The sequence below is a fragment of the Pipra filicauda genome, unplaced genomic scaffold, assembly GCF_003945595.2.
Source record: "Pipra filicauda isolate LSUMZ 115617 unplaced genomic scaffold, ASM394559v2 scaffold67_size6003252_pilon, whole genome shotgun sequence".
In the NCBI taxonomy this organism is placed as follows: Eukaryota; Metazoa; Chordata; class Aves; order Passeriformes; family Pipridae; genus Pipra; species Pipra filicauda.
This window is the reverse complement of record NW_024104842.1, coordinates 3,208,871-3,232,405: the sequence shown is the minus strand read 5'-3', so window position 1 is coordinate 3,232,405 and position 23,535 is coordinate 3,208,871. Positions and strand designations below refer to the sequence as shown.

The following is a 23,535-nucleotide window of genomic DNA, read 5'->3' as shown; positions in this document are numbered from 1 at the left end:
CCTCCTGTCTTTCTAATGTCTTTTTGTAGCAACTGCATAGATTCCTCAGAGCACAGGGAAGATAAAATTTGCCCCTTTTTAAATTTTCTTTTGCTTTGCCTCTTTCTGCAGCACTGACAGCTACTACATTATTGTTGCAGGCATTTAATTTTATTTGAATTGTATGTGTTAATAGGTGACAATATTTCAAATTAATAAATAGTAGGTCCGAAGCTGTATTTTCCTTTACATTTTTTTTTTATTATTGCTGAGTGTTGAATGATTGAGAGAGGACAAACCTACATATGGGAATCTATGTTTCAGGAATGTAAACATTTTTCATTTATAAATAATATATGGTCATCGCAGTTCACTCTCCCTTGCTTTTGCAGTGATAATTTCATATTTTTCTTATTTAAACAAGCTAATTATTTGTAATTTGCAATATCTTAACATTATTTAGTTTGTGATGCCATGGAATCAAGCTGTTCTACTTTTCTCCCTTTAATCAAATCTGACTGAATTAATCATTTTCAGATTGCAGCTGCACTCTTTTTGAAGATTCCAAAACACTTGGAAGCTAATTTCTTTTTCTTCCCTTTCTTCACTTTCTTTCTCTCTTTCTTTTTCTCTCTTTCTTTCTCTTTCTTTCTTTTTCTTTCTTTTTCTTTCTTTTTTTCTTTTTCTTTCTTTTTCTTTCTTTCTTTTCTTTCTTTCTTTCTTTTTTCTTCCTTCTTTTTCCTTCCTTTCTTCCTTCCTTTCCTTTATTTATTTCCTTCCTTTCCTTCTTTCTTTGTAATATGTTTGATGTACCAGAATTTTTGCAATAAATTGAACATCAGCCTGAGCTCCAAGACCTTAAGAAACTTTATAGATTTTTTTAAATATCTTTTTATAAGTAATAAAACTTTGATAAAGGCCTTTTGTGACACTGACATACATTAAGCATGGCCCTTTAAATGTTTTATTATTTATTCTCATTTTAATTTATTAATTATCTTTCTTTTTCTTGTTTATAAAAAGTTGACTTTTAAATCGTCACTGACATTTTTGTCTTGTCCAAATCAAAAAATCATAAGAAAAATATCTGGGGAAGTTATCGCTAAGATAGAGATTTATCTATCATTTTGTTTGCTTTTTGACATCCAAAATTAGGTGTTTAGGTAGATATTTATTTTTTATTTCTTATTCACTATTTACATTTCTAACATTCTAACACTTAGAAATAGTACAGTGATAAAATCTCAAGGGCAGAGGTTTATCATTTCTCCATTATGGTTATGAAACCAGGATAGCTAACACAGAAGAGTGGCTACTTTGCTTCTTTTGTCAACAGAGAAGTATTTTGTTTTAAGCAGCTACAGTTTATGGTGGATTGCACAGGTATCCTGTTGTGCAACAAAGTGTACACTGCTTGCACTGTAATGGAAAGTAATTTCTTTCCCCTTCCCCAATTCTCCCCCACAACCCTCAATACATCAATGTCCAATTGAAACTCTGAAGATATTTTAAGACTTTCCTTAAGCCTGGCAAAGGCTGAAGTTAAAACAAAGATTTCTTTTATCCTTCTAATCTATGGATGATATACCAGCCTTTTAAATATGTTAGCAACCAGCATAAGCTGTTATCTGCAGCCTGCCATAAATTATACTAGGAGATCCACAGCAGGATGAGTACTGGACAAATGCAAAGATCACAATTACTCATATCCATGTTCAGAGGAATTTTTTTTCATATTAGCTTTGAGAATCTTTATAATTATTGTGATAACACAAACCAGTTGTAGACAATAAGTAAATTTATACTCCTCATGTGCTATAAATTGTAAGGACATGATTCTTCAAAAGTACATTTTGAAGGGGTTTTCAAGCTGAGTCTGGATTTTTTCTTGCATGTCAAATATTACAAATATTACATAATATTACAAAAATGAGCTAGAGCTAGACTAAAAAACTTCAAACTATCATGTATATCAATCTACAGCATATCTAGTTATTACTTGCTATTACTAAGAAGTCTATTTAGAAATTTATCATTCTGTTATGAAAAATAAACTCTTCTAAGTATATTTATGGCTTTGCATCAAAATCCTTAACTGAAGGTAAGGTGAACTGCGTTATAATTTATAAGTAAGCAAAAAATTAGGCAGCAAATATCAAAAGAGCATTTAATACCCTCACAACCTGTAATCAATATAATACAGAATATAATCCTGACATTTTCATTCTTGAGAGTTCTAGCAAGTACCTTCATGGCGGTAAAGCATAAGCCTCTAAAGGTAATACAGAAATTTCAGAAAGCAGGAGCAAAATGATGCACCAAACATTGCTAGGAAGTCTTTATCTTTCAGTGTTGCCACTAAAAAAAATAAAAAATCATGCCAGTTATGACAAGATCAGTAAATAGGACAACCTAACTGGAAATTATACTGGATAAAATTAACTCTTAGAGAGGGACTGGGGTGTGTGCTGAATGACTGAAAATAACATGTAGGTGGCTCAGCCTGCAGTCTTTCCCAGAATATTCATTACTGTATCTTTTGTCCTAATTCTCTTTTTTAAATCCCATCTTCCCTTCCCTTTCCTTCCACCAGCACAGTGATGAACTAACTATTTATAGATGCTGTGGAAGATACTTGTGCTACAGCACTGTGGAGTTGCTATGATCTAAATCACTTCAGTTCTGAATAGGAATGTTGCCAGTATTATTGTAAAATCTCATAAATTCTGTCAGCAAAACAAAAAGTACAAGAATTATTTATGACACACAGCTATATTTTCAACTGTGTTTTCCTGGTATTAAGTCTAAATTGATGAATCAGTGATGGATGGAAATAGAGCCTTTATGTAGAATGCTCCACGCACAAACCCAACTCAGAAGTATATACTCTGTCAAGTGATTTCTGGAGGATGGGAGGTGAAAAGGGTTTGATTCCATAGAAAGAAGTGTGAATATTGTATACTAGAATTCTAGTTATCTCCTCGGAAAACCACCTATACACTGTTCAAGGTGCAACTTGCTGTCTAATAGCACAGGAGCATGGACAATAAACATCCCATGTCCCTTTCTACCTGCTGGTCTGTGACTTCTCCCACATCCTGAGACGTAGGTTGTTACATCTGTCTCTCCTATTCAAATGCAGACATGATGCATGTTATAAATATCATCTTCTCTGGGACAGAATAAAAGTTTTATGGACAGCTGCAATCCATATGTTCTCAAAGAAAAATCTTTTACAGACGAACTTGTGCAGTCAGTTTGACTTCTTTTCAAAATTAGTATGTTTTTGCCAAATTTTGCGTGTTATTCATCATTCTTTTCTGTCACATCTCTAATGCTATTTCATATGAATCCTGACAATACTAACTTTGTGTAGTGGAAAAATTAATTCTAACTCCTGTTTTGTTAGCATATTTTTATTAAAGTTAAATGACATTTGAAAAACATATCTTTACCTTTTATATTTTATTACATTTGTCTTAATTAAATGAAGACGCAAATTTGCTTAGTCAGTCAGAGTGACTTACAAATATGAAGATCTGGCTTGCTTGAATAGGCAGAGTAGCATTTTGGAATCAACTATTTCTCATAGTTCAAAGAAATCTGGTTTAGAAGACAGCCATTTACTATTGTCCTTTACCTCATTCAGTAGCCCAGACTATGTCTTTTGCTTGCTAACTGTTGCTTATTAGGAGGGGGTTTGTGGGCTGAAAAACCACCAATTTATTTATCATAATCTGCTAAACAGCCCTCAGATGGCCATGTCTTTTGTTAACCAATTTCATGTATGTATTCCCTTACTTTATTTACTAGAATACTACATAAACACATAAAGTTCAAGCACCAAAATAGCTGTCTGCAGAATTAAGGCCTTAGCAATGGAGATTTCCGTCTTCCATTGCTCCAACAGAAACTGTGCTGTGTAATGAAATTGTATTATGGTGGGCAGAATCGTGTGGGCCCTAATGGAATTGTTGTTACAAAGGAACAGTATCCAACAGTGTGATTTGCATCATGCTGTGTGAGCCGCCTACACTTTTCAGCAATTGATTCTGTGTCTGTAATTTATTGCTCTAGAAACCATTATAATAATACAAGAAATGCTGTGGCAAGGAGGAGGAAAGAACACATCACAGTCAGACTGTAATGACTATTTAGACTATTTAAACTCACTCAGCTTGTTTTACATTAGAAAAACAAGTCCTTTTCAATTACTTATTTTATGCATTTTATTTGGCTTTCTGGTCTTGTAGTGGTTGATATTAAATACACTATTACATATGTTATGCAAAACACATCTAAATAAAAGATAGTAAAATCAAAAATTTCCACCTTGAATAAAAATTACAAAAGGTATGCTGTTTCCTGCATAAGAAAATGGTCCTGTCCTCATACAAGTACTCCATAGTATATGAAAAAAATATGCTGGAATCTCTCTCAGTACATCAGCTATAAAAATTCATGGTGTTCCTCTTCATAAAAATAAGGACACTTAATATATGAACATTATGGACGTCTTCCTTATTATGTAGAAGGGACATAGTCAGGGTGGTTTTTTTAGATCAGTCTTTTACTTAGTGTAGTGATCACAAGGGGGGCCAATATAAGAAAGAAATGCCTGAGGCTGCTAAGAATCCTTCAACGGACCAAACCAGTACTTCCATCTGGTGGTTCAACATCACATTTCAGTCTCAATTTAAGCACAGGACATGGCCCGTAATTTTTGTCCTCTGGAATTTTTATCCTGTGTCTTTCAGCACACAGCTTGCTTCTGTGTTTGTACTGTCCTACAGAATGAAGAGCAATTTTTTTTCAAGATTATTGTCCTTTTATCTTCCACGGGATAAAACCAATTTTGGTAACTGCATACTTCTTCCTCAGGCACCCACATTCTTTCTTTGACAGGAAGAAATTACTGTAAACATTGACGTAGGGTTCTGATTTCATTCTTTGTTCTTCTTCATTTCTTTGACTCAGACAGTCGTTTTCCCTCTCTATTTTGTACCTTTTTTCTTAATCTTCTGAAATTTGTAATCTAGAGTGTAGGTAACAAAAAGGTTTTGATTCTAGAATCCTTTACACTTTTTCTGATGTGGATTTCTATACTGTCCTTTCTGTAAAGTTTTTTTTTCTGCCTGTCACTCACTGACTCCACTCCAATGAACATTCCTTTTCTCTTTTGGCCGAGCTCATTTACAAATCCTAAATGTTCCTCTCTGTCAGTTTACCTCTTTGTCTCTTTTATTATCGTTATTCTTCATTCCCAGAGCTCTTTTCTGTCACATCCTTTGCTTCTAGCCTGCTACTACTTTTCCTTAAGCTATTTCTGCATTTCATTCATATTTAATGTTTCCACAATTCTAACATCAGTATAGTCACTTCCTTAACCTCCCAGCATAAGTAATTTCTTCTGCCTGAAATACTCTTTTTTTGAAACCATATATTGCTTTGCTACCATATGCCTACCCTTTTCTTGGGAATGTTTAGCAGTCAATGTACATTTGCTTCCTTATCCTTTACCTGCGATGTGAATTTATAGAAATCTTAGTAGTTTTTTAGCATTTAGTAGAAAAACTAGGTACACAGAAGCACAATGTACCACACAAAACAGTATTGTAACAAACCTCCAGTATGGGGAATAACCACATGTATATCAGGATGCTGGTTTTTATAATTTTTTTCTGATCTGTTTCTGGTATAACAATACACAGTAATGTCACAAATAGGAAGGAGCAACTGCTAGCACCAAGCCTAATTTAATTTTCCATGATACAACCTGAAGGAAACAAAATGCTTAAATGCTAAAGCATTTTCACCAATTCAGTAAGCACCTCTTAAGAAGAATAGATAGAGACATTGAACTAGAAGCTCGAAGAGCAAAATTATATTTTCATCCTCTCTTTTATTTGGTGCTTTGTTTATCTCAGAGTTGCTTGGTGGAGTTTTTTCTCCACAGATTTATTTGTTCTGGAAAAAAAAATTCATTGAATAGTCTATTTTCAGGCCTTGAGTACATGTATGAAATTTGAACATACTTTAGTATGACAAATTGGAAATATACGTAAATTTTCACTGAAGTATATATGTATACTGATGTCTTTTAGTCTTCTGACAGATTATAGGAAATTTGAGAATTATTATCTAACTGGAGACAAAGTTCATTAAATTACTTATGGGGATGTTGTATTCCTTAACAGAAGCTGATTTCATAAGAGGTAATTTTCCTTTGAGCACAGCACAATTAAGCAGCAGTTTTGTCACATTTTCCAGAACCAGTGGAAAAGTTCAAGCAACTATAAACTACAGAGAGAAGCAATAAAACAGTAATAAAATTGTTAGCATTATCTATAATTAAACAGATTAACAGCCCACATTTTTATATTTGTTTTGTTTGTTTTATTTTGTTTTTTTTTTCCAAAGCATTTACCATTTATTTAGGAAATTACAACTAACAGTAATACAACAAGATAGTGCTAAGATAATTTAATGTCCCATTTTAATGAGTTTTTGAGGGGTTTTTGCTCCATATGTAAATTTTTGAAAGTCTCGTAATTTATTTTTGTTTTTTTTTTCTTAAAATGCGTCACTGGAAATGGTTTCTTTCTGTCTTTAAATCATTTACATATGCTTCATAAACAGGTGCTCCAGATAGGCCTGTAATTTTTCCAAATTGTTGTTCAGTCAAATGCATTACTTGAGCAGAGATGAGCTATTACATTTCTCTCAATTAAATTATTAAAATCCTATTTTTATGAACCTTTTAAAATTAGAAGACTTGGTTTTCAGCAGTGACGCCTAACTTAGGATTCTTCTTTGGTGTTTTGCTTCTCTCTCCACACTAAGAAAAACACTTTTTACCTCTGCAGGGCGATCAAGATGCTAGATATTTCATATCAGAATTAGCAAGTAGTTCACATTTTGTTAGGGGTGTTTAAAGTGTAAAAACACTTGCACAGATCTAGCCTTCACTAGTCATTTTCCTAAACTGTTCTGAGTCAACCCATGAACTTTTCATACACATCAAAGCTTGTTTCCAACTGGGCATTAAAATCAGCTTAAGCCATAACTGATCCTGCTTGATGTGGGGCACCATTTGCACCATTTCTAGTACCTTATTGAACTACTTTCCCATTTCTTTATCAGTAATTTAGGAATGTATGTGATATGAAATACAAGCATTTGAATTCCCTCACCCCCAAATTTTACAGGCTTCAAAAGATAAAGTGTGACTATTCAACTATCTTTTTGCCTATTATTGCTATGTCTGTTGCAATTAAAAATATTTTTTTATCATGTAATCCACAGCATTTTAGAAATTTTATGAATTTATTCTAGTACTTCAGAATGCTTTCTGCATTTTGACTTACTATTTTTTCCTTTCTTTTTATGACTTAGTTAACTGAGCTCAGCTGCTCTTGCCTCTTGATTATTACTTTAATCCAGTGCAGCTGCAGACATAGCTTCAGAACACTGATGGATGCCAGCACTTTCTCTCCATTTACGCAAACAGTACTGCCTAACCTTTAGTGTAAAGCACTGTACAGAGCTTACGAACATGAGGGAATTATGTCATCAGGTATCACTGTGACAGGTAACTTTAAAGCTGTAGTGTAGACACAGAAAGTAGAGCCTTACTACTGTACAGTGATTGGAAGGGTCTTCCTTGTCTTTTGAAGGAAGCTGACTTTCAGTAAGCTGTGTTCATAGTCCTGCTTGAGATGCTAACTGCTGGGTAGTATAGTGCTGTTGTATAATGGCTTAATCGATGAGTCAGAAAAAAACCAAACCTTTAGTCCCATACAGAAGTTGCTATGAGGATAAAAACAATTTATGAAGGAGTTCATGTAAATACTAAATGTATTTAGAAATTAAAGTGATTCACAATTTTCACAGATGGATAATCACCTTAATTATGATATCATGATACAAGGCCATAGAGGCTGCTACATCCAATCTTATCAGAATATTTTCTTCTCAACCCATAACTTTAATTGCATGTGTTTATCCTCATCTGCTTACTGATGCTTTTTTTAATCCATTTAATGACAATCAGTAAATACTTTTTAAAAATTAATGGCAGTCTCAGAGCAGGTCAGCTGGCTTTTGGCTGACCCTCAGATGACTGACAAGTGGCAGCATATCTTATGTTTCTAGATCTAGCAGGAGGAAAAAGCAAACATTTAATTTGTGTCATGACTTGTCGGGTCCAGACTTTTCATGCATTCTGTTCACAGAAAGTTTCAAATACACGAGCTTTAAAGAATTTATTTCAAATTTATTTATGATCTAATGTAATCTGCCAGTGCTTTTTACGATACACCCTTTTGGTGGTGTAAGTTTATCTATGACTTAAAAATATATTTGTATCACTGTGCCATCACCTTCTCTATACTTCTTTTGATTTTCTTTCGGTAGGATTTTTTTTAACTGACTCTTTTATAATGACCACCTTATCTTTTATACATTTAGCTGTATCTACAGATATCATTCCTGTCTCCAAGGACTAATAATTGCTATGTGATTATGTAGCCTGTCTCTGTATTAACGTATTTTTCTCACCTTATGAACCATGCTGCTATTGTTAGTTTTAATAATGCAGCCCATACACCAGAAAGCTTAAACACATGCTAAAACCACATTTGAATGGCAGAGGCAATGATCAGAGCAGAGAGAAAACCTAGTGAAGATACCATCTTATATTTTTATTATCCAAACAGAATGTGACTACTTACCAACTTGCTCTTTATCTTCTCATAATTATCCATGAACATTACAGTAAGTGGGTTCTGAACGGGAGTTTTATTTACTACAAAGCAAAGACTGTGTGGGCCATTTCTGTGATGTTGTTTTATACAGAAGTTCCAGTGGAAGCAAAGGTGCAAATGATAAAATTAAAATGGTCAGTCAGATGATGAAATGTGCAAATAAGATAAAAATTAACAAATGAAAAAGTGTTTTTAGTGATCACCAGAAATAAGGAATTACGATTTGGATGGTATGATGAAACAGGTTTTAGTAATGCAGTTTTCATTGAACAAAGTTACTCAGTGAAAGGGACTTTGCAACTAGAAAAGAACTGAGAATTTATAACAGACAGATAAGAAACATTGTATGTAAAACAAGGCAAGAGGGGAAAATAAGGAAGGAGAAAAGAAGAGAAAAATAACAGTTTCTTTCATTTAGGGGAAGGCAAATACGCAAAGTGTGTAAATTGAAGTACTGCTCCTATGAATTGTGAACATGTTAACAGTGCAAAAGAAAGAAGTGACTCTCTGCTTTAGTTTCCACCTGCTTTGGTTCAGAAGGGGAAAACACAGGGTTTTTTTAGATTTTAGGATAATTTAGGTGGAAAGGGACATTGGGAGTCCCTACTGCAACCTCCAGCTCGAAGCAGGATCAGTTATGATTTCAGAGGGTTGTTTTTTAATTAATTCATGTAAAAATTATTTCTAAAGTAGTTTACAATAATCCGACATCAGAAGATGAGACCTAGTACTACTACTATCACAATCTAGAGAATCTATACCAGTGTGTATTTGGTGTTCCTCTGGATGCATTTACATTAACTAGCAAACATTACACTGACCTTTTAATTATTAAATTTTCTTGTATAAATGATACAGGATCTCACAAGCAGCTTTTTTAAGTCAAACTTCGTGGTTTTGTATCAAAGTATGCAAGGTTCCTGAGCTCCAAAAGCAGGCAAGGCGTCAGAATGACTCTCTTATCGCTCCTGTTCATCAGCTGTAAAGGAACTAGGAAATGGCATGTCATATCGTGTTCTCTGCCTTCCTTCTATATCTACTTAATGTGTAAATTACTTAAAAGGTATTAGATTGAATACCATGCAAGAGATGGGGAGAGAGAGAGGGCTGGGAATATGGGAAAGTTCAAGGAACAAATGAGATGTGCTGGTCAAAGCAAGACAGAGTCAGATGGCAAAGCTCAAGGGAACGATGAGATGATATCAGTCGGTGTAATAGGAATTGGCTTCAGATGGTTGCAAACTAACTATTGCCAAGGTTTTCTCTGTATAACACAGAATGTGAAAAAGAAATACTTTAAACAGGAATTTTAAGGACAAAATGGCATCTTCGTAGTACGTTAACCCTCCTACTGAGTTCTAAAGCTTTTTTACAATAAATAATTACATTTAAGGAGTAATTAGATAACTTTAAAATGCTGTAACATTAACAGTCTTTGGTTATAGCACATTTATTAGAGTAATCATCCAGCAGAATTACAAAAAGGTTTGCTTTTGGCCTTAGCTCATATTCAAAATACCCTATAAACCTTTACACTTCTATGTATCTCAGCTTCCCATATTTAAAACAGAATGATAGTTCTTCACGGACTGAGAGACACTTGTAAGGTACATTACTGCTTGTCATATGGTTTTGATGACAATCAACATAATTAACAGAATCAAAAATCATGTGAAAATTTAAAATTATGCAGCTTTTTGTTGAAGAGGACACTTGGCAAAATGAAGACTGCCCGTGTTATGTGGCACTGGTATCCTGTTACTATCATGCATATTTAAGTATAAAAATGATAGAATTTAAACAGTATCTAAATGATTGATCAACACTTCTAAAAAGAAAATGAGTTTTTCTTTTTACTAATGACTGAAATTCTCTTAAACCAACGAATGATTCACTTCAAATGTCATGGCATAAAAATTCAAACAATAAATTCAACTATATATGAAATTTTCAGTTGAAAGTCCACATGCTTTTCTGTTGCTGATGAAGAGAAACTGCTTTTGTTGCGCATAGCAGTCAATAACAATGAAGTTTTTTGCTTTATTTGCTCTTTGGCAGAGAAACTAATTTTCTTTTGGATGTTTCGCTTCTGGGTTTTGCACTTTAGTTTTGATTTTTTTATTTTTTCAATAGGAGTACAAGGAGTCTTTATTTTATGGTCTGCATATAATAAAGCCATACACTAAATTACCACCACTGACTATATAAAATATATTGTCTTCATGTGTTAATTAATAGTGCCATTTGGGATGGAAGACAACTAAAATAAGATAACATGTTGCACAAAATCCAAAGAATTCTAAAAGATTAATTTTTCTTGATGCTCAAAGGTGGCTATAGAAACTTTTTCTGCCATTGAGGCATATTTGAGATGTGAGAAACATTAACAATGAGGAGGGCTTTAGGTCAGGATCACTGTGCATCATAGATGGCATTATCTGCTGATTTAGCTGAGCTGAGAACTGCTGAAAAATAATCCTTTTTGTGCCCTTGTCAGTGGCTTTGGCCTAGAGTAATAGAAAATCAGCTTTACCTGAGTCAGATAATCATTACAAAATGAATTTTGTTCTTGACTCACAGAAATAATTAGGAGAAAAATATATTTGATAGATGTGATGAATATTATTTTAAGTTAAAGCTTACTGAGATGTACAAAATACTAAGTGCTGCTGGTAATTGAGCAGCTCTATGCAACTGTAAATTAGCTGCTTGAATTGAAGATAGATGATTACTAAAAGCACTTTTTCCCCCTAGAAAACTTGCAGTTCTCCTTTTCCTTAGCATTCACAAGGGGCATCCAGTTAATCATACTGAGGTCTCTCCCTTAGTGCTGCAGTAGCTGATTACCCAGCAGGAGGTGCAGTTCCAGCAGTGTAAGTCAGAATGGTGTTGGTTGTTCCCTAGGGAGGGACATCCTGTAAAAACACCAAGGTTGAGAACTGTCATATTCACAGCAGTAGGTGCATTTTTCTCAGAAATTAATGGAGCAAGCTGGGCAAAAATGTTTTTAAACTACATCTTCCCTAGAGTAAGATGCAAATTCAAAGCTCTTTTGAAGCATTGGAATGAAAGTTGAAGATAAGACTTTTTAGTTTTTGACATTGATGATATAGGCAACACTAGCACTACGAATATTAAGTTGAAATGGAAGATAAGTGGGGCAAATGTTATTCAAGGAGCTCCCAAATGCAGTCCTAACTGTTTCAGAGCTAGTTTAACTAAGGTGCTTGTAATTACGGTTGTTATTATTGCAGAGTACCTGTCACACATTTCCTACCTTCAGTTTTTTACTACTTGATTGACAATGCCAGATTTTCTCCTGAAACAAGAGGATTGAATGTAATCTTGCCCATTAGACTCCCATCCAACAAAAGAGGGTTTGAAAAAGGAGCGAAGCTTCGAGGTGCAGCTTTTTTTCCTTTGGCAGCAGTCTGAGTGCCGTTCGGCAGCAAGCAGTAACTCTAGTCTGCTTTCTCGGTTGCAAGCAATGCAGCACAAAGTGATTGGGATCTGTTTACAGAAATATTTTGCAGAAACATTAAGCACCTTGTTAGCTCTGTCCTCTTGAACAAAGGCATAAGAAGGGTCTATTTCTAATACACAGTTGCTATAGATTTCTTACCAATAGAACAAGAGAAATCCTGAAGGATTTCCTCTACTAGATTATGTAAGGACTGTACAACCTGGTCACAAATTCTGTCTCCCATGTGTTTTCAGCCAAGGTATTGTCATGCTTTCTTTGCTTCAGCTCGGTGCTGCTTTTTTGTGCTTCTCATGTGATTCCTGTGGAAGCTCTTAGGCTGTGTCTATTAACACTGGGTTATAAGAACATGAATGGCCAGACTTGAAATCCATCTAGCCTGGCATACCAGAGACCTAGATAAGAGTAGAAAAAAAAGGGGGGGAGGGGGGGGGGAAATAGAAGAAAAAAGAAAAGGGAGAAATAATTTTCTCCATTAATTTCTTTTTTAGTCTGCAGTAGTATCTAGCTCAAGGACTTGCTGATACAGAAGTGATATCTCTGTGTAAGAATATTTCATTAAGCTTACCCGGTCTTTATTTCTTCTTTAACCAGCAGGTTCTGCTAACCCTAACTGACAATCCACTCCCTAAAACAGAATTAAAAATTCCACTGAAAATGTGCAGAGACACAAAGCTTGCAAGACTTTATTTGGGTTTTATTTGTGAGGATTTTTATTGCATTGTCCCGTAATTACAATCAAGTAAATACTATTACAAAGTAAAAATTATTATCTTCAAAATCATCCTAGTATACTCTGTAAGTCATTAACTTTCATAAAATATTATCCCCAATTTCACTTTGTCACCCTATCTGTAGAAATGTTTCCATCTGCCTTTTTATTTAATGCATCCACGTATCTGATAAACCATAAATTAAGCCCTCAATATTAATTATATTTTTAAAATAGCTTTTCTTTACTATTTATTCTTTGTATACCTAAAATATTTTCAATATCCATAAGTAACACATAGCCTGTTACTTCTAGAAAATAGGGACAGCATATGAGATGACAAATGTGAAAGGTGATATCAATTAGGAGTTCTGTGTCACCAAACAGTATATAAATACTGGTGTAATATATCCAAAAGTCAAGTGACAAGGCCTTCATTGTTCTTTAAAAGGACCCAGTTGTTCATGAACATATGGGAAGCTAGCTTATTAATAAAATTTTTCTTCCCTAGTCATCCTAATTCTGCCAGATTGTAAATTATGCAGCCAGAGTAACTCAGTGTTTCCAGGCATTATGAGAGATTTTTTTCTGTAAAGAACTTAGCCTAAGAGGTTTCTACCTTCTCTCTGGACATTTTTTTAGGAAAATGGATTGCATACTTCCAGCAATGTACTTAAGGAAAAATATACTTTAAAACCTAGTGTGAATTAACAGGAGATTGATATGTTGAAACAAAAAGGATCTTAGTAGGCACGAGATCTCAAGTATATCACCAGTCCACTCACACAGGAAGATAGGTTCAAGTCAAAACTCAAGACTGAAAATTCCCTGGACTCTGATCTGATATATTTTGCGGTGAAGACTTGAGCCAAATTTTGCAGTCTGGGATAATCTCTTTTAACACCTTCCAGTTAATTTTATTTTCAGTTATATTATAGTGTGCACACACATAAAATATGCACATTTACCTGATTCATAAGGTAAAGGAGTATGCATTCCCTGACAACAATGCACTTTAATATATTGCAGTGTTTAAATTTAGATATTTGAGGCTCCCACTAGACAACAAGTTATTAAAACATCTGCCTTTCCATAAGCCATTCTGTTCACTGCCATTCCACATGTCCTTTTCTACTTCACCAGGCAAAATTGCCCAATCTAAATTTCAGCTCAAGTGTTTGATGGCTTTCACGCTGAGCTCAAACTGTTAGTGCTTCCCTGAGAGAATAGAATTGAAACGTGATTTAATCTAAAATAACAAAATAGAATAAAGGTTTTACATATAAATAAGTAATGCCCTGTGTATTTTTATGCACATTTTCTTTGCTGGATTTTGCATGCAGTGAAGTTAAATGTTAAAATGCATACATAACCCAAAGCTGACAGAAAAGAACATCAAGTGCAAGTTGATAGTGTGCTCTATTAGTGCCTATCCTAAAATATATTTTAATTCAAATCCATAATAACGGTTACTACAAAATATATTGAAAAACTAGTATTTCTGTTGCTGCCTTTGTCTCAAACTGCTGCGTGCTTGTTTACTTTTTTTTTTAGGCAGGGTAATTTCAACTAGCATTCCAAAACCATTCCCAGCATTCTGTTTAGTATTTTCAAGTAACAATAGTTGGTGGTTTATATGCTCACTGTTCAGGGAAGATTCATATTTAGAGTTAAATTTTTTTCACAGAATATGAACAATTCACTTTAGAACCATAAGACAAAATTATGAACTACCTGTTACCAGTAGATATTTCAATACTTAGTGATGGGGTACTAAAAACATTTGGGTTTCTGCAGTAAAAACTATGGAATGAATTCTCACTACTAACTAAAATCATGTGCTTCTAGCCATTTTTTCCCACATCTAGATAAATGGTAATTAATCACAGCTGCTCAGATAATAAATATTTTAGTTTTGGTACTGCCCTTGTAGCAATGCAGCTTTACAACACAGTGGGGAGCAGCACAACCATCAGGTTGAGAGGAATGACTATTCCTCTGTATTCAGAATTTGTGTCCAGTTCCACCTCCCAGCTGCAAGAGAAACTAATAAGCTGAATCTGATGTATAAAGGAATGCTGAGGAAAGTGAGTTTCCTCAGCTTGCAGAAGAGAAGGCTAAGAGAAAGATCTAATTCCTGTTTTCATCTGTATCATGGTGGAGAACATGGATCTGCATCTCAGATGGAGAGTAAAAGCACAAGATGTAATGGTCAGCTGCAAAGGCAGCTCCAACTGATGTATTTTTTTTCGCCAGGCAAGAGGGGCTAAGCTGTGGAAGAGGGCCCTCTGATGTTCAAAACTGGGTTGGACAAAGCCCTGGAAAACACGTTTTAACTTTGGAGTAAGGGATCAGGCTAGATGACTTCCAAAGATCTCTTACAATCTAAATTTTTCTGAGGTTCTAGTCTGTGATTCATCATACAAATAAATTGCCAAGAAAAGTCTTTCAAACTTTTTTATTTTGCAAGTTTCACTCCTAAATTCATACCATTAAGAATGTCTTCAGTTACTGATTTCCTTTTTTAACTCTACACTTCTGTTCTACAGTCTATACACTATAAGCAATTTATCTTCACTGTATTTAGGCTGTACAGTTCTAATTGTATCATTTGATACCCAGGTATCATAGATGTTATACAGTAATGGAAAGGCAAACTCCAAACATTCCATTTTCCAGGTATTAAATATGGGCATAATTTTAGGAGAATGAGTGTTTGTCCATGTTTGTTTGGCAAAGCATTTTCACAAGAGGCTGAGACTTGTTAACAAGCTGATCGTGAACTGTCATTAAACTTTAAAAAGTACAAGAATAAAATTCAAATCTTAGTTGTTGTCTGAAAGAAGTCTCCCAGAAGACTTTTCAAAATATTTTCTTTTCCATTAACACTATCAGTTATCAAACTACGAGCCTATAGCATGACCATTTCATTATGTATTAGCTAATCAGACTGTTGAGCCATATTTTTTTTTGGAAAAAAAATTATACAGAACATGGACACAAATAAATTATCTCAAACAAAACCAGACATGCCCCAGAAATTTATGTAACTTCATAATTTCACCTAAATTCCAGAACTGGAAATGTGAACTCGTTTGCACTTTGGAGAGTAAGATCCAAATCATCCAAATCACATATTTATTCTGTGAATTTAAAGAGATAGACATTTTTTTTCCTCAGTCATTAATATTTCCTGCTTACCTTTGCTCAAGAGTAGAGACCCAGGAGGAGAGATGGTTCTCCTAGCCTCAAGGAGTAAACATGGGAGCCAGAACAGCAGAATCACATCAGGAAATATCTTGTCCTATGCACTATGAATGTGGAAAGCTGATAGGAAAAGGGTCCCTTATGAGATATGAAGGACAATTATAAAACTACTCCTCGTTCATTCTACTGTATTGCCTACATTTAGCAAAATACTATATGTGCTGTAGGTGGTATAAACATCCCATATTTTCTTTTCTGGGAAGTGTCACAAGTAATTTTTTCTTATCTACTTTGTGGGTTTTTTGCAGCTTGGCCCATGCATTCCACTTGTGCAAAATTCCAAACTTAAGTGAAATATCATTTCCTTTGCAGTCAGTAATTTAACATTCCAGTGGGCTGGAAGATGAACACTTCACAGAATGGTTTGATTTTCCTAATGTGAAATGTCTACATAGGGCACAGGTAGTAAATTACTTACTACCTTTGGCTACCATGCTCAGCTGATGAAGCTGAGCTGAAGTATTATTACCTTTCTTGATGACATGAAGTCATTAAAACATTCTGTGGTTTGAGATACAATTTTAACACTCACAGGAAATAAGAGTTTTAGAAAGAGGTGCTGTCAGCTTGTAAAAGATCAGACACGTGGCATGTGCCTGCAAACTACATTGGCACTGTTTAACTTTGTGAGGCATGGACAGATTGAAGATCCCATAGAATGTGCTCTGAAAAAAGAAACAAAATCATAACTGTAGGAAAGAATAAGGTGGCATAATTCTATTTGTGGTAGAAATGAGAATAATGGATGTTACTCTTGAAAGAAGATTATTATTACTTCTTTATTACTTTCTAGTCTTGAGTTTATGTTCCACATCTCTCAAGCACAAAATCATAAAAATTATCCTTAGTTTCCTTAATCTATGCCCTTTCTGAGCTTTCATGATAATATTAATTTATGTTTTTATTTTTCAGTCAACTTCTATTATTATGCTATCTAACTGTATTAATGAAGTGTAAAGTGTAAAAAAAATTAGGCATTGTTTTAACTAACTTTTTTATGACATCTTAAGGCTACTAATATATTTTTAGTGCATATACTGAAAGAATGTAAGCAGGTGAGTTGAAAGCTCTTAATCGTATGTGTGACCCTGAATACAGCTATTTTTGATTTTTCATTTTCTGTGTAACCTAGCATATTGCCTGTTTCCTCAAATTTATTAATATCCTGTGGATACAGTGCTTGTTTGAAGGTGAATGAAAGTCCACAAACTCCCAATTATTTTCAATTTGGCACTTGTTTGATTAGAGTGCTATTGTCTGTAATTTTTACACTTTTTGTGAGTCTTCAAAGTGCATGATTCATGCCTTGAAAATGGGTTGTTTTGTGTTTCCCAGCACTGCTTTTTTTTTATCCCTGCCAGTTATAACCTGATAACCTGATTTCATACTGTGCTTTAGCACAACAATACAGTCATCAAACTAAAGCAACGCAGTAAGTGGGCACATTAGCCATCACTTTACTTGATCACTTGGGAGAGATTAAATTTATTCATTTTCAGAACAGATAATGAAATATTTAAAACATTTTAGAGTAAACGGTGGCAGCATTTTGAAGCTCTAGCACGTTTTTTGCCAAAGCAGTGTACTGTAGACTTCACATGTAAGTCTCTTGTGCAGATGTTTGGGAAATTTCTGCAGGTTTTTTTTCATAGGCTCATTTGCATTTAGTTTATCTAAAGTGAAATCCATTCAATTTTATTGAACTGTAATTCTGGTAATTTACAATATTTACATGCTGCGGTTAGATTGAAATCAGTCCTTAATTCAAATTCAATCTAAATTTACAGCATAGTAATTAGGGCTTTGTAACTGACACTAGGGGCCTATTGATTTAATGAAAAACTTAACCTTACAGTAAGTGTTTAATTAGTTGCTGCAGTAGATTCTGCGCTGTCCTAAATTGTGGACTTTGGAGAATTAGGTACTAATTTAAATTACATTGCTATATAAAGATCAGAACTATTTTTTAAAAGAGCATGTAACCCTACAGATGAATTAATTTCTTAGTCTTTGAAAAGATAACAGCAAAAGGCAGTAATCAAAGCAATTACCTACCCTTTCAGAATACAGGTAAAGCCATGTTAGGTATCCTGGAAATTATGACCTACCTTGGTAAAATATTCATTTGAAGAGTTAAAAAAAAAAAAATAGTCAGTGAGATTTACTCATGTAAATTTTCCCCAGGAGGTAAAATTTGGAATAATAAGTATGACTATATATTAAAGATGTCCTCTTGAAGAATAAACAAAGGAAAAAAAAAATCTGTTTTTTCGAAAACAGTTTTCAAAAAACTGTAAAACCCAATATGTTTGTATTCACTATGGGACAGATATGTGACAAAAAATGAGTGTTAGCATCCATTTTATACACAGAAAATGATATTTTTATTTACAAAATACTCAAATGTAGTATGCAGTTATTGTATTTCTCCACTTCATAAAATAACTCAATCTAGATCAATCTCATAAGTTTTCAGATTAAGAAATAATGAATTTCTATTAACAGCAGGTGTTTTTTTCTTCCTATTTCTCCCCGTTTTTGTTATCATGGCTTAGTACAGCATAGACACTGCTGTGTCAAAGTTGGAAGTAAATGTTATTTTCCAGATCCACCATTAACGTTTTGGCTTGATGTATAGCCATTGTAACAAGTTGCAATCCATCAACATGTCAATACACACTTATCTCAAAGCCCTTCCTAGTAAGTTTGCCTCTCTTTTACGGCCAAGTAAACCAGGCTGGAGCAGCAGTGACACTGCAGCTTTTTACCATGCTGCCTATGTGTATGCTCCTAGCCTCTGGTAATCATAGAGTATTTTGTAGTAGATCCTCCTAATATGTACATTTTTAGTGAGCCATAAATTTTATATCCCTAGAGAATCATCTAGAAGATCATCATGGATTTCAGTAATTATGATTCTACTTCATATTTGCCTGATTAACATTAATTCATCACCCGTTTGCAGCCTACACTTGACCTTGTGGGCAATGAGGAAGAGATCATTCAGCCAAACACTACGATACTATATTGTGTATACATAGAGACCAAACTAAGGTTAAACAATGGGCTGTAAGTTTCGAGTTCCTTGGCTTTTTTAGGGAGGCCCTTAAAGCCTTTTCTGAAGGGACTGGATGATTTCTGCCCTTGAGAAACTGATTCAATAATCCTGCTTGCTCTGTCACTTCCCTTCTTGGTTCCTATAACAAGAGGACAGATATATCTGCTGGTATTGCATGCTCTGCCCAAGAACTGTGCCTTCAGGGGACAGAGGAGGTGTAGGAAAAGAGAGATACTTTAAGAGAAAGGTAACTGAAGATCAGGAGCTAGCCTGAACTCTGTCTGTTCCTGATTTTCTTGCCTGCAGTGAAACACCATTAGGATCTATATCAGTCAGTGGCAATGCTATGGAAGCTATTGCATCAAGTATGAAAAAAAACCCAAATGTTATAGTTTGCAAAATTTTCTGCTTCCTGGGACAAAGAATGAAAATAAAGAAGCAGGAAGAAAGTGATGCCTTTTTCTAACACTTGGTATTAAGACAATGATTAAATAATCAATGAATATTTCCAAAGGAATTGTCTGAAATATACTTTATAATATTTAATTGAAGCAAGATAAATATAGCAATAACTTAATACTCACAGCTCAACCATGAAGCATTCTACAGGCACAGAGAGACAATGGTTTTTTTCGAGTTTCACAGGTGCTCTGTATCAATCTGAAACATATAACTTCTCTAAGTGAGTTCTAGAATGTAACACAAGAGAAACTGAGACTGCTGATCAGAGATGCAAAATCCCTATTTTTGTTTTGTTACAGGAACTACATTTCTCCATGATTAGACCTTTTAATAGTTCCATTTGGACAACATTTCTGCTGAGCTGTCATTGTGCTGAGCAAAGGCTGGTATGAAATTCAATTTCAATATATTTCCAAAAAACATACTTCTAATAGAATTCAACTGAAATTATTGTTTTACTAAAACTTTTAGTTATTTTTTTTTATTTCAAATGTACTGTGTTTTTTCCAAAAGTAACAGAATTTTCTTTTTGGTGTCCGACCTGAGTGGGTTTTAACCTCTCTGTTATACCATTTGTGGATTTTCTGGTCATTCTATGTTCATAAGTCTGGTCATAGTAATATTCCCATGTGGGATTTTTACACAAAAGTCATGGAACTGAGAAATCTGCTGAAATATTGTTGATATATTTTATCTGTTCTAGTAAGGAGAAAAAGGGAAAAAAATTCATGTTGTCATTGCCTTTTTTGGTCTGCCAATACAGAAAGACATAAATAAAATACAGATACAGGAAAGAAAATATTGATCTGCATCAATATTTATTGTAAAAATAAATAATTCTTAATCTTACTTTATTCTTTTTATCAGCAAGTAGCCATTAAAACACATGCAAACTATTGTCTTTCATTGAGTAAAGCAAGAATAGAAAGTAGATGTTTTGGTCCTGATCCTTGTAGGCTAAGATACACTGCTTCTCTTGATCTTTATCATTTTATGAATAAGTCTGCACAATGTCACACCAAACACTTTCTATATTCAGAAATGATAAATGGCTTCTGCCTGAATTACCATTGCAGCACAGTGACACACATCACCATCAAAACCAGTGCTCAGAGCTAGAAGTCAATGTGCAGTTTAGGGGGCAGGTCAAAATCTCAACTGTAACAAGCAGATTAGTTTCAAATCTTGCTATTTCAAGAAAAGGTCATATTTATTTTTCAAGGAAAGGAAAATAAATGTAGCACCTGAATAATTTTAACCTGTCTCAAGTAGAGTATATGTGAAAGAAGAAAAGGCAGGGAAGGGAAAGTACTGTGTAATCAGGTACACGAAACTGCAAAATAATGATGAAACAGAAAAGGAAAAGCACAAATAACGGAATGAAACTTGAAGAATTATGTACATGGAGAGTAACATCAGAAAAGTCACAAGTTCCATTTTTAAACATACTATATGTCATCAATGTTTTCCCAATAGTAGTCAGCTGTGATATATCTCTCTAGAAAGGGAGACTTATTCAGATGTTCAAAGAGTCCTAGAACTACCCTCCACCTACAGTCCTTTTGCCAGTGGTTGCCAGTTTTGATGAGTCAGCTCAGTTTATCAGCAAAAGCAGCTTCATTAGTCAGTATGGTAAGCACGATTTCAGCATAGAAACTTACGACATGTGTTACTCTGTCATTTTTAGTATGTTAAAACATACTGAAAGCATATTGGGGTAATGCCTAGCAGTTTGCAGCAGTAGACTCAGCACATTCAACCTTTTTTGGTTTCCCTGAACTGCCAAATTAGAAGCCACATTACCAACATCTCCATAGGTTGATATGATGAATATTTCCAAGAATAATAAGTTAGTAGAAGGATTTCTGTGTCCTGATGACACTTAACTTATGGAATATGCCTTTTTAGGAAACACTGGAAATTGAAGATAACTTTCATTAAACACAAGGTGATAAAAATTGTGATTAGTGCATAAATAGCAACACAGAGTAAAAATTAAATATATGCTTATCAAGCTTTCAATATATTTCAAGTTATAAGTTCAATCCATAATGAAATCTTGTTCTATATATAGCAGACAAAAAAGAGGTGTTTGAACCAACATAAGAAATGTTTGTGATTTCCCAAATTAGAAAAAGCCAGATTCATGCCATGATTCTCCATGACTTGTCACAATTCATGCCATGACAACATGCTCTGTGGTTTTGAAAGGTTAATCACAACCAAATACAGATTGAAAGGAAGGGAAAGGGACAATATCTGACATTTAAGGGTTGCATTATCCCGCTTTCTCTCAGACTTTAGGGCTTAGAACTGCTCATTTATGCTCTACCAACCAAACTGTACTGAAACAGAAGTACTTTTTAACAGGAATAAAAAATTGCTTGGAAAATAGGAAACTAACCTATTTTTCTAGAAAAAAATAACCTTGTTTCTTTTGGGATACTTTCAAAAATGTAAGGTACAATTAAAAAAAAAGGAAAAGGAAGGCACCCGGTTCACTGTGTTCACTGTGGTTTTTCCTCTGTGGTCTGGTCATAAGGCTGCTCACCCACATTTCAGAAAACTGATTCAATTTCCTTGAATCCTTTCTTCCGGCTCAGAAGAGATCTGAATAGATATCTGCTCATTCCAGATGAATACTCTGACTCCAGCGTTTGCCGGTATCAGTTGCACTTGTCCTTCTCCTGTTGCTTTTGTTCCTGCTGCTGAGTGAATGTAGAGTGACCACAGAGTAGTGCCCTAGCTACTGGCTTGACTTCATGTCACTGCATGTATCCAACTTTTCTATACAAAATTAAAATTAAGTAAATCAAACAAAACCAAAGAACCTTATCTCAAACCAATCGTAAAGTTTCAAGATAGGTGCAAGCAGCTGCTGGAGCTATACTGAAGTCTGGCAAGCGGTCTAGTAACCACGGCAGTGTTGGATCAAGGGTTGGACATGATGATCTCGGAGGCCTTTTCCAACCCAGTTGATTCTATGATTCTAGGATAAATAAGACTGTGATTTATGCCATTCTTATATTATAGGTGTAACAACAGGATTTCCTTGGTATTATCCAGCTTATTTAAAAACACTAGATCCTGTGGAAACAGAACACCATGAAAAGAATAAGGAAAAATGGGCCCTTTTAGACACTGCTGAGTTACAATTCAAAGCTATTCGTCATCGGGAACCTGAGATGCCATTGCTGTTTACTTCAGCTTGGATTTCAACTAAATTTTAATAAATTTCAATTTAATTGTATTTGAAACTCTTCATGACATGAAAGTTTGGAAATTTAAAATTGGCATTTATTTTTTTTCCCCTCAAAAAGACAATTTGCATGTTCTACCATTTCATAGTTTTCTAATGGGACATCCTTCAGTAACCTTCATTTTCTATCTTTTACAAAATAAACAGGCTGATTGCGCAAGGTTTGGTGAATTTTGTTTGTTGTAGTTTAAAATCTTACTACTGTCTATGAAGTGCCCTAGATGTCATAATGTTGTTGGCGTTCTCAAGAACAGTGCTCTGGTACTGAAGAAAAGATATTTTCCTTGATAAATGGAATGTTTGTTGTCATGAAATATCATTACAATAACAAATATTATAATAAAACGAGCATGCCCTTCTGCCTGCTGCCATTATGTACATATCAGTATGATAGGAGAATGAAAGCAAATGTGATGTGATAGGTTAAGGGAACATGGATGCATAGTTCCTGGCTTGTGATAGTTTTCAGCTGCAATTAGGTAGTTCTCTTTCTTTTCTAATACAAGAGTTTTCCATTTGTATTTGCATGTGTCAAGACAAAGACAAGGAGAG

At 34.4% G+C, this 23,535-nt stretch overlaps 1 protein-coding gene across 6 annotated transcripts in view; it reads left to right on the top strand.

Annotated features, from left to right (window-relative positions):
* Nucleotides 1-23,535, top strand: part of TENM3 (teneurin transmembrane protein 3) — a 1,265,035-nt gene that overhangs the window by 518,703 nt on the left and 722,797 nt on the right. For all 6 annotated transcript variants that reach the window (XM_039388717.1, XM_039388716.1, XM_039388715.1 and 3 more), the window contains exon 7: nt 20,024-20,110. The gene's annotated coding sequence lies outside the window, so the exon portion shown is untranslated. The remainder of the gene's footprint in view (nt 1-20,023; nt 20,111-23,535) is intronic.